The sequence below is a fragment of the Lithobates pipiens genome, unplaced genomic scaffold, assembly GCF_037356315.1.
Source record: "Lithobates pipiens isolate NorthernLeopardFrog02 unplaced genomic scaffold, aLitPip1_a1.2 Scaffold_18, whole genome shotgun sequence".
In the NCBI taxonomy this organism is placed as follows: Eukaryota; Metazoa; Chordata; class Amphibia; order Anura; family Ranidae; genus Lithobates; species Lithobates pipiens.
In genome coordinates, this window is record NW_027507758.1 from 499,641,124 (window position 1) to 499,653,880 (window position 12,757).

Sequence of the window (12,757 nt, forward strand, 5' to 3'; positions counted from 1 at the left end):
AATGGACAACTTTGTGTAAAAAAAATGTGTTTTAATTTTTATTCCACGTTTTCCAAAAAATAAAATGAACTGCTCAAAAGACTCATTATGCCTCATAGATTATACGTTGTGGTGTTAGCTTTCCAAAATGAGGTCATTTTGTGGGCGTTTCCATTGTCCTGGTGCTCCAGGGCCTTCAAAATTGTAATAGGTAGTCAACAAGTTAGATGTGTAATTTATGCTCTTAGAACACCTGATGGTGCTCCCTGCATGTTAGGCCTCTCTATGTGACTAGGCTGTGAAAAAGTCCCACACATGTGGAATCGCCATACTTAGGAGTAGCAGAATGTATTTTGGGGCATCATTTGTGGTATACATGTGCCATGTGAGAGAAATAACCTATTACAATGACAATTTTGTGGGAAAAAAAAATCTTCATTTTGAAAAAATTACAGCATCAAAAACCTCACCATGCATCTTACTAAATACCTTGGAATGTCTACTTTCAAAAAAAGGGGTAATTTGGGGGGTATTTGTACCTGGCTTGTTTGGGTCGCAAGAAATGAGATAGGCCACCAGTACCTCAGGTGTGATACATTTTTTATGATTTGCACCACAGTTGTAGACTCTCTAACCTTCACACAGACCAAATAATATTCACTAATTTGTGTTTTACCAAAGATATGTAGCAGTATAAATTTGTAGCCAAAATTTATGAAGAAGAATTAATCATTTGTTTAAGTGCCCAGTAGGCAAGTGGTTAATAGGGTTTAGGTCTGGAGACATGCTTGGCCAGTCCATCACCTTTACCCTCAGCTTCTTTAGCAAGGCAGTGGTCATCTTGGAGATGTGTTTGGGGTCGTTAACATGTTGGAATGTTGCCCTGCAGCCCAGTCTCCGAAGAGAGGGGGATCATGCTGTAGCTCCCCAGTTTCAGCAGCACTCATTCAGCCCCAATGACACTCCCACCACCATGCTTGACTGTAGGCAAGTCTTTGTACTCTTCACCAGGTTGCGCCACAGATGCTTGGCACCATCTTAACCAACTAACCAAATATGTTTATCTTGGTTTAATTAGACCACAGGACATGGTTCCAGTGATCCAGTAATGTCTTCAGCAAACTGTTTGCAGGCTTTCTTGTGCATCATCTTTAGAAGAGGCTTCCCTCTGGGAAGAGAGCCATGCAGACTAATTTGATACAGTGTGTGATATATGGTCTGAGTACTGACAGGCTGACCCGCCTCCCCCCCCCCCCCCTCCCCCACACACACCTCTTCAACCTCTGCAGCAATCCTGGCACTCATATGTCTATTTCCCAAAGTCAACCTCTGGATAGGACTCTGAGCACAGGCACTCAGCTTCTTTGGTCGACCATGTCCTGTTAAACCGCTGTATGGTCTCGGCCAACGTGCTGCAGCTCAGTTTCAGGTTCAGGTTCTTGACATTCTTCTTATAGCCTAGGCCATCTTTATGTAGAGCAACAGTTCTTTTTTTTCAGATCCTCAGAGAGTTTTGTGCCATGAGGTGCCATGTTGAACTTCCAGTGACCAGTATAAGAGTGAGAGCGATAACACCTGCTCCCCATTCACACCTGAGACATTAGGGTTATTTACGAAAGGCAAAGTGCACTTGGAAGTGCAGATCCAAGGGGGGCATGCAAGGAAAATAAAAAACAGCATTTTAGCTTGCACATGATTGGATGATAAAATCAGCAGAGATTCCCCTCATTTCAGATCCACCCCTCAGATTTACAGCGACTGCACTTCCAAGTGTACTTTCAGTGCAATTTCAAGTGCACTTTGCATTTGTAGTTTGCACTTGTAGTGCAAAGTGGTATTGCCTTTCTTACATAACCCCCTTGTAACAATACTAAGTCACATGACACCGGGGAGGCAAAATGGCTAATTGGGTCCAATTTGGACATTTTCACTTAGGGGTGTACTCACTTTTGTTGCCAGGGGTTTAGACATTAATGGCTGTGTGTTGAGTTATTTTGAGGGCACAGCAAATTTACACTGTTATACAAGCTGCAAACTCACTACTTTACATTGTAGCAAATGTCATTTCTTCAGTGTTGTCACATGAAAAGATATAATAAAATATTTACAAAAATGTGAGGGGTGTACTCACTTTTGTGAGATACTGTGTGTATAGTACATTACATACATAGTACAGTATGTTTGACTGCTTGATAAAAGTCGTTTGAAGGTACTTCAAAATTCTGTGTGATTTTAACATTTTTGTTTTGGAGAGAATCAACTACTGAATAAAAACCACATACACGGTTAGGCCTCATGCCCACTGCTGCTCCTAAACTGATGTTTTTGGGGCTTTTTCCATTTTTGCCTAAGCCCCTGAATGCTTCTCAACAAAGCCTCAATGTCCATGTATACATAGGTTTTTAGAGGAATTTGGGAGCCGCAACCTTTATGCCGCGTACACATGAGTGGAATGTCCGACAGAAAAAGTCAGATGGGAACTTTTCATCATATATTCCGATCATGTGTATGCCCAATCTGACTTTTTAAATCGAAAATTCTGACGGACCTAGAAATAAAACATGTTCTAAATATTTCTGATGGAACCAATTCCTATCGGGAAAACCGCTCGTCTGTATGCTGTTCTGACGGACCAAAAACAATGCATGCTCTGGAGCAAGTACGAGACGGAAGCTATTGGCTACTGGCTATTGAATTTCCTTTTTCTAGTCCCATCATACATGTTGTACATCACCACTTTCTTGATGGTCGGACTTTGGTGTGATCGAAATACAAGACAGTTTCAGTGCAATTCTGCCGGAACTCCGTCTGAAAAACCTTCAGTGTTTATTCCGACGGGAAAACCGGTCGTGTGTACAGGACATTAGAGGCAATCAAAGCTCCTTCTCCTGAATGCAGAAGATTTGCATTCAGGAGAGAAGCTTTTGGGCAAAAAAAAAAACCCCAAACGCACTTAAATGTGCCTAAACAACTAGACACGTTTAGCACTTGAGCGTTTATTCATTTTAATGGCCAGAATAAATTACAATTCTGTCCAATAAAATAAATAAGAGCCAAAATGCCACACACAGCTAAATGCACCTAAACGCGTTTGAAAAACTTCAATTTTCTAACAAGAAACAGCCTTTACAATAAACCAGTGTGTATGAGGCCTTGGAAATTTGCTTGCTTGAGAAAAAATTTCCCTCCTGCTCCTTCAAATTTTCTCATCACTGCAGTCAAAAACGATTGTTGATTTGACCCCAATAATCAATAGAAAACCGAACAAACATTCTTAACTTGATACTAAACCCTCCTATCCTTTCAAACCATCCTATCCTTTATAGCCAAGGAAGCTGCCATTTTAGCCTGCAAATGTGATTAAGACGCCAACCACTTGATGGCTTGACAGTTTGGTTGAGTTGGTTGAGAGCACAAGCAGCTGTGACAGTTATCATTCACAGCATGCCTTGAATGTAAAACTGAATTAGGAGGAGCTCACCAGTAGAAATTCTGTAAAAACATGGTTTCTATTGCTGAGCCATTCTAGGTTATTCAGTTACCTGCTGTCATCCTTATCCAGCGGCATTAATATTTTCCTTGTCACTGACCCAGAACAAGTGAGCAGAGCACAAGTTTCAGAATTCAATCAAATTTTTCCTACGGCATGCTTTTTCCAGGTCAGTTGTTAACCGCTTGCCGACCGCGGCCTGTACATTTACGTCAATAGAATGGCATGGCTGCGCATCTGGGCCTACCTGTACTTGCCTTTGAATTTGATGCCATGCCATCGCGTGCGCACCTGCCATGTGCACCCGCCTCGTGCACCCACTGCAAGCTCTGTGAGTAGGATTTAGGGTCCCACGGACTCGATGTCCGTAGGGATACCCGTGATCCTCTCACAGAGAGGAAGAACAGAGAGATGCTAATGTAAACAAGCATCACCCCGTTCTGCCTAGTGACACTGTCACTGATCACAGCTCCTTGTAATCGGGAGCAGTGATCAGTGATGTGTCAGTCATAGCCACATCCCCCTAACAGTTAGAATCACTCCCTAGGACACACTTAACCCCTTCCTAGCCAGCTAGTCGTTAATCCCTTCACTGCCAGTGTAATTTTTACAGTAATCAGTGCAATTTTATAGCACTGATCGCTGTAAAAATGACAGTGGTCCCAAAAATGTGTCAAAATTGTCCGATGTGTCCGCCGTAATGTCCCAGTCACAATAAAAATTGCAGATCGCCACCATTACTAGTAAAAAAATTAAAAATTATTAATAAAAATGCCATAAAACTAACCCCTGTTTTGTAGACGCTATAACTTTTGCACAAACCAATCAATAAACGCTATTTTTTTTTATACCAAAAATATGTAGAAGAATACGTATCAGCCTAAACTGAGGGGGAAAAAATATATATTTTTGGGGATATTTATTATAGCATAAAGTAAATTATAATGTATTTTTTTTTAATTGTTGCTATTTTTTTGTTTATAGCGCAAAAAATAAAAACCGCAAAGGTGATCAAATACCACCAAAAGAAAGCTCTATTTGTGGGAAAAAAAGGACAGAATTTTGTTTGGGAGCCACGTCGCACGACTGCGCAATTGTCAGTTAAAGCGACGCAGTACCGAATCGCAAAAAGTGCTCTGGTCTTTGGCCAATCAAATAGTCCGAGGCTTAAGTGGTTAAAAAAAAAGTACTGAAGTGATTAAGAGAGCATGACAGTTAACCAGGCAACTAGAATTTTCAGAAGAGCATAAGCAATGGCGGCCTTCATATTTACTTTAACCCAGATTTCCTTACAAAAAGTGAAATTTCAGCAGATTTCAACAGCGCTCCTTCAAGGCTTCAGCGTTCATTATAGTGAACCCTGATTGCAAATTAGAAAAGCCCATGAGGAATATCATTGTAATAAATCAATCCCCCTTTAATAAATCTGTTCCCTTTTGGAGGTGCAGTTTTATTAGTGCTTGTGAAATCCTGCTTCTATTCAATATTTTTGGGTTTGTTTTTCTTTTACTTACTGCAAATGTAAGTCTTGTATTTACACACTAGATGGCGATGTAACACAAGGAAATGCACACAAAATGGATTTATTGAAAAGCTCATAGCTAAACAATATAAGCCTTACTATATTATACATAATTTCCTGTTGTTATCCCCAACTTATATGTATGGTAATGGTTTCCTTACTGATCTCTGTAAATTCTTATAAAATATTGCCTTGTGGTACAAAGAAACTTAGTAGGAGCTCACTGAAAAAATATTACAGTATATACACGGATCTTCATATACATTCTGATTATCAGCATTAGAAGGATAACAGGAAGGCATTGCTGTGTGGGATATTTTTAAGTTCCCTATGTAATTACTAAAGAAAGGTCCAGAGATTAATTACAGCATTAATTAGAAAAAATAAAGCTGTTGAATCGCAGTAATATGGGGGACATAATAAGGACATAATCGAATGCCTTTCAGAGCTCTTTGAATATAAATTTAAGGATATAACCAGGGTTGCAGAAAAGTTGAATCGTGTCGCTCACAGCTGGACAGTACTAGATTATTACAAATTAAAGCGGAGTTCCACCCAAAAATGGAACTTCCGTTTAAGTGATGGTGAACCCCTGAAATGCCACATTTGGCATGTCATTTTTTTTGGGGGGGGGAGCAGATACCCTCTTTTTAGAGGCATCCAGCTCCCACTTCCTCCCGGGGGGCTCCACAGCGCTGGAAGGATGTGTCAAAGAGGATAGGAAGTGGGAGCTGAATGCCTCTAAAAAGAGGGTATCTGTTCCCCCCCCCCCCCCCCCCGCAAAAAAAGGTCCCAGAAGATTGCCCGGCCATTCACAGTGTGCAGTGCGGCTCACGCATGCACAGTGCATGCCCGGCTGTGAAGCCACAGTGGGGAACCCACACAAAGAATGCTGGCACCGTGGAGAGGAGCGGAGCTTCGTATGCCCACATCTTTGGACCGTGGGACAGGTGAGTGTCTGATTATTAAAAGTCAGCAGCTACACATTTTGTAGCTTCTGACTTTAATTTTTATTTTTTTTGGCAGGACTCCGCTTTAACAGCCTCAAACATTTAGCTAGATTTACAGTCAATCTTTTTACAAAACAAATTTGATTCCTCTCTATAGATCTTTAGTGAGACCTCATTTAGAATAATGTGTCCAGTTCTGGAGACCTCACTTACAAAATTGATAAGATAGAACGAGTCCAGAGATGGTTAACAAGAATGGTGAAAGGTTTGGGGGATAAAATATATCGAGAGCGACTTCAGGAACTTCATATGTACAGTCTGGAGGAAAGAAGGGGAAGAGGAGACATAATTAAAACATTTAAATCCATCAAGGGGGTGAATAAGGTTCAGAAGGGCAGTTTTTTTCCTATACAAAGCCAAGATCAAGGACACGGGGACATGACCTGAACCACTTGCATACCGGGCACTTTCACCCCTTCCTGCCTAGACCAATTTTCAGCTATCAGCTTTGTCACACTTTGAATCACAATTACACGGTCATGCAACACTGTACCCAAATTTTTATCATTTTTTTCACTCACCACTGGGTTTTTATGTTTTGCTAAAAAAAACAAAAAATAAAAAAAAACTGAACATTTTGAAAAAAAAAAACGTTTTTCTTAGCTTCTGCTTCTGTCAGTAAATTTTGTAAATAAGTAATCTTTCTCTTTCACTGATGTGCACTGATGAGGCGGCACTGTTAGGCTGTGCTGATGGGCACTGATGAGGTGGCACTTATGGGCACTAATGAGGAGGTGCTGATTAGGGGGCACTGATGAGCACTGATTGGTAGCACTAATGGGCAGTTATAGGTGGCACTGATGGGCACTGATAGGCAGCTTTGATAGGTGGCACTGATGAGCACTGATAGGCTGCCCTGGTGGGCAATAATAGGTGGCAGATATAGGCAGCACTGATGAGCACTGAAAGGCAGCCCCGACTGGCATCACTAATGGGCACTGATTAGTGTCACTGATGGACACTACTGGAGCTGTACTGTACTGTAATCAGTGCCCTGATAACCTGTACAGATTTCCCGTATGAAGAGATGCCCCTAATCAGCTTTCCTCACCACACACACAGTGTGAGCAGAGGAGAGCCCATAAACATCACTTTCTTGTTTACATGTCCAATCACATTGGTAAAGAGCTGCATCATTGGTTCTTTAGCGAGATTGGGGTTGTGCCATGTCCTAGGACAGTAGACAAAGATTTGGGGGGCACACCCTAAAAAATGCATTAAAGATGGTGCTGCCATAAGACCATACAGACAGAAAAAAATAATAATATTACAGCGCACACATACAAAAATTACATTTAACTCCTGCAAGTCTATTTAAATACACCTGACCATATTATGAAAATATGGGGAATATGGCCATATAGTGCTAAGCCCACTACTACGTCAAATGACCCCATTATCAGTGGGTTCTACTCTATCCATAGAATGAAAGATCCTGCTTCTTTGAACCATGGGAGAAATACACTCCTCTATATGGAAGAACTAAAGGACTCCTATAACACAGGTGGACACTAATATGAGGCAATGATGGGGGGGGGGGGGGGATGCTCTAGCCCAAAGGTATTTGGTCAGAATCCATACAGTAGACAAAGATTTTGGGAGGCACACCCTAAAAATGCATTAAAGAAGGTGCTGCCATAAGACCATACAGACAGCATTGTGCTATAATCTTTTTTTCTGTCTGTATGCTCCTATGGCAGCACCATCTTTGATGCATTTTTTAGAGTGTGCCCCCCAAATCTTTGTTTTTCTAGTGTATGGATTCTGACCAAATCCCTTTGGGCTGGAGCACCCCACCCCCATCATTACCTCTTATTAGTGTCCACCTGTGTTATAGGAGGAGTGCTTTAGTTCTCCCATATAGAGGAGTGTATTTCTCCTATGGTTCAGAGAAGCAGGATCCTCCATTCTAAACATGCATAAATGAAAAAAACAATGGGGCTAACGCGATGGACCACTTGGTCTTTTTTTTCTGCCATCTCTTGTGTGTTTCTATGTTTCTATGATGGGGATTGTCACATTTTATATGTGATATCCTTGCTATGATGAGCTGAGATATAAGGATCTAGTGCCTGTGTGGAGGAGAGTGACATCTAGTGACCATCTGTAGTGCTACAGCTTGCCATTGCCTTATGATCTGCTTAGTTATAAAAGGTTGGTTTAACCACTTCAATACCAGGCACTTTCACCCCCTTCCTGCCCAGACCAATTTTCTTTTGTGAAAATAACCCAATCAGTGTATTTTATTTGGTCTATATGAAATGTATAGAGTCCACAAACTATGGTGTATACTATACACAGTATCTGAAAATTGATCAAACTTGATATACTGACGGCCTATCATTTCTTGAGGACCAAAAACACCAGAATAGTACAGATATCCTGCAAATGACCCCTTTTTGGAAGGTAGACAGTCCAAGGTATTTAGTAAGATGCATGACAGGAAGCAGGAAGTGACTGGAGTCAGGTGTCGGTATCAGCAGAAGCAGAACCCAGCGGAACGCCACTAAGATTCTTAGATCAACCAACTGGTTCCAGAGTGCTACACAGTGGAATGCCCTGGGGGGGGGGGGGGGGGGGGTAAAAACATCTGGTGAGTGCAATCACATTACGAGCATGGATAAGTTCACCTGCACAACTGTCACTTAAAAGGAATATAAAGAGCAAAGCACTGGACACCACTTGAGAGCACAAGTCACTTTATTTATTGTATCAGTGGACTAATATCTATTGCAGTTATTGCACATTTTTTCTCTTACAGTGAGATTGTTTGTATATTCTTTTGCATTTTTTTGCACTGTTTTATTTAGCAATTTTTTTCTATCACTGTATGCACACCTTAATGGAATGTTGCAAACAGAGGGTCAAACACATCTGTTTGTTTTTCCACTTATTAGTATAATAAATCATCGTATAAAAATAGGGGGTTATTATCCTCACTTGGATCTACACTTATATGGTATCGCCGGACCGGCTGAGAGATACTGATACCGTATGATAGCTCTTTAAATTTGTCTACATCCATCAGTAACGCTTAACTCTGTGGCAGAGACTTTTCTCAAGTTTCCTACATTCAAGTCTGTGGCAGAGACTTTTCTCAAGTTTCCTACATTCAAGTCTGTGGCAGAGACTTTACTTAACACCCGGCCGGCTGCTAGGCCCAGTGAGAGGAGGTCTATCCGGGGGTTGTGAAATCCAGCTGTGAAACCGTTATTCTCTGGATTTCTTCTATACGAGACTTATCATATTTTTTGCAGTCCGAAGTACCTGAACTTAATCCTAACCCTCTACCCTAAACTGAGAGACTCTGTTTATACTTCAAATAAATAACCAAAAAGAAGATTCAGTGTCAGTTTCCACATTTCTTTGGGCCATTTAACCACTGGAAACCCTAGACGGAGAAGCAGTCAAGAAGGAAACGGTAAGCCCAACTAAACCAGCAGCTCCATCGGGGGTCAGTGCTACATATTTTTTAGCACATCCCCCATTGCAACTCTGCATGTTGCAGAGGGTGCAACACACAAGCACCTATCATTATCATTTTTACAAATAAATTTTTCTTCATCTACTTGTTAAACTATTTCAACATTAAACTTTGCAGGAGGTGTAAAATCACGATCTATTACAGGATTTTGTTGTCACATATGTATAAACACTTTTTGAAGCTTCTCCATCTCATGATTATAACCTATCTACCAATTGACTTCTGTGCAACCAGCCTGTTGGAAAACTTCCAAATGATCAGCGCTGTTGGCTATAGCTGGTAGAGCTGATCGGTGTATTCTGACGGCAGAGAAGTCTTCCTGCTGTCAGAATACAATAGCAATGAGGGAGGTTCCCCCATCCACATAGAGGGTATGGATGGGGAAATCAAGTCATTTTTTGTATTGGGCTGCCTTAAGCCCCGTACACACGGGCCAAATGTCGGGGGACATTGGCCAGTTCAATAACAACTTGTCGACATTCGGTCCGACAGAAGCCAATATCTGAGAGCACTGACTGGAGTGTTCTGGTGGGGGCTGCCCCCCTGTCAGAACACAGAAGAATAGCAGGAGAGATTGCTGTACTAACGTTGGATCGTTAGTACAGCAGCTTTTACTGGAGCTGTCAGGTTTTGTTTTGTTTTTAATTCAACCCAGTGGTGTGTACTAGGCTTTACTCTCGCTCCTGCTTGAGGCCTGTTTAATCCTTAGTGGTTTGTGTGTCTTTCTTTGACCATATTAACATAAGTATGGGTGTGTCATCACGTTCCCATGTTGGCTGAGGTGTGTGTAAGTTCATTGCATACCAGCAAGTGTTCTTCTTCCTTCGTGTCAGAGTAATCTTTCTACTGTCAGATTGGCCTCAACAAGGCTGGGGTGATTCAATTACTCATGTTCAGGAATGCTAGGGAGAGGCAATCCTGCAATGTTTGGACTAGGCTGGCAGGCAGATTGTTTTACAGAGCCATCCTAACTTATTGATTCTTCCCAGCGAGATACATTAATGAATGATTGTGTGGAACTAATGAGGTGATGTTATATTACAGACACATCATTGTGTGCGAGGGGTGAATGGCTTCTGGGCCTACAGCAGCTCCGGTTGTTTATAAAGATGTGATTTATTAGAACACTTCACACTGCACCTGTTGGGCTCCTATACAAGATGGTTTCAGCTCCCTGTAAAGGGATACGCCAGGAAGGTATGCTATGGAAAAGAGTAATATGCCTTAAAACCAGTCTGGCTTATGTAAAACACCTATTAGAGGGCATGGTCACCCTGTACTTATATTTCAGATTTTCAGTTGTCGAACAAATTAATCACATAAGGGCTCATCATATTTCATGGAGACTTTAGTGCTGAGATATTCCTAATAAGATTCCCAGGGCCACGCAATGCAAAGATCAATAATGATATCATTCCATTGTGTAGCATGGACAGATAATTGGGAAATTTAAACTTCATTACAGCCCTGAAAAATGAGGTGAAGTCTAAACTACTTCTCCCCATGTCTGAGCCTATAAAGGAATATAAAGGTAATTGATTAAACCTTTTCTCCTAACTGAAATAGAAGTTTTCTGTGGAATTGGCCTTTAAAAACATGCACATATTTGATGGTAAAACACAAGGCCCTACTGCTTGCTGTTCAAAAATGTTATTGCCCAACTCTAGCGTTCATTTGTTAAATCTTTTTTAATGTTGCAGGTTGTGTGACTTTCCAGGGTACTTCTCTTCCTGTGGTCCCAATGGGCATGAGAACGGTGCTCAGGTAGCTGCAGAATTCACCTATGAGCCCACATTAGTGTGTAGGGATGAGCTTCGAGTTCAAGTCGAACTCATGTACGACTCGAACATTGCCTGTTCGGTGAACAGTGAACAATTTGGGGTGTTCGCGGCAAATTCGAAAAGCCATGGAAACACCCTGTACAAGTCTATGGGAGAAATCTAAATTGCTACTTTTAAAGGCTAATATGCAACTTATTGTCCTAAAAAGTGTTTGGGGACCTGGGTTCTGCCCCAGGGGACATTTGGGGACCTGGGTTCTGCCCCAGGGGACATGTATCAATGCAAAAAAAGGTTTTAAAAATGGCCGTTTTTTCAGGAGCAGTGATTTTAATAATGCTTAAAGTAAAACAATAAAAGTGTAATATTCCTTTAAATTTCGTACCTGGGGGGTGTCTATAGTATGCCTGTGAAGGGGCGCATGTTTCCCGTGCTTAGAACTGTCCCTGCACAAAGTGTAATTTCTGCAGGAAAAAAAGTCATTTAAAATCACTCGGGGCTATAATGAATTGTCGGCTCCCCATAATACAGAGAACAGTCATTGAAAGTCATTGATAAAAAAAAAAAAGCGTGGGGTTCCCCCAAATTCAATTACCAGGCCCTTCAGGTCTGGTATGGATATTAAGGGGAACCCCACGTCAAATAAAAATAAAAAATGAGGTGGGGGTTCCCCCTAAATATCCATACCAGACCCTTCAGGTCTGGTAAGGATTTTAAGGGGAACTCCACGCCAAATAAAAAAAAATGGCATTGACTTCCCCCTAAAAATCCATACCAGACCCTTTATCCGAGCACGCAACCTGGCAGGCTGCAGGAAAAGAGGGGGGACGAGAGAGCGCCCCCCCTCCTGAACCCTACCAGGCCACATGCCCTCAAAATTGGGAGGATGCTTTGGGGGTCTGTGACCCCTCAAAGCACCTTGTCCCCATGTTGATGAGGACTAGGACCTCATCCCCACAACCCTGGCTGGTGGTTGTGGGGGTCTGCAGGCAGGGGGCTTATCAGAATCTGGAAGCCCCCCTTAACAAGGGGACCCCCAGATCCTGCCCCCCTGTTTGAAATGGTAAGGGGGTACAAAAGTACCGCTACCATTACACAAAGAAAGTGTTATAGAATGTTAAAAAAAGGCAAACACACTTTTGAAAAAGTCCTTTATTAAAAATACATTTAAAAAAAAAAAAGATTCCAGCGGGGGTAATCCACTCTTGCTATCCAGCGACGGATGATCATCTCTCCAGGGTCCAGCGATGGCTGATCTGATCCAGCGACAGCTGATCTTTCCCTCCAGTCCAGCGCAGCACAGTCTATCCATCCACTGTCTCCACCGGCGGAGACACTGCGCAGATCCCGGCAGCCTGACATTTCTTATATGAGGAGGGCGGAGCCACCCGTCACCTGACCCCGCCACCCTCTGATGCAGGGGGGAAAGCCTGGCTTCCCCAATGACATGTGGGGGACCCCATCCCCCTCTGATGTAAGGCAGGTTTCTTCATC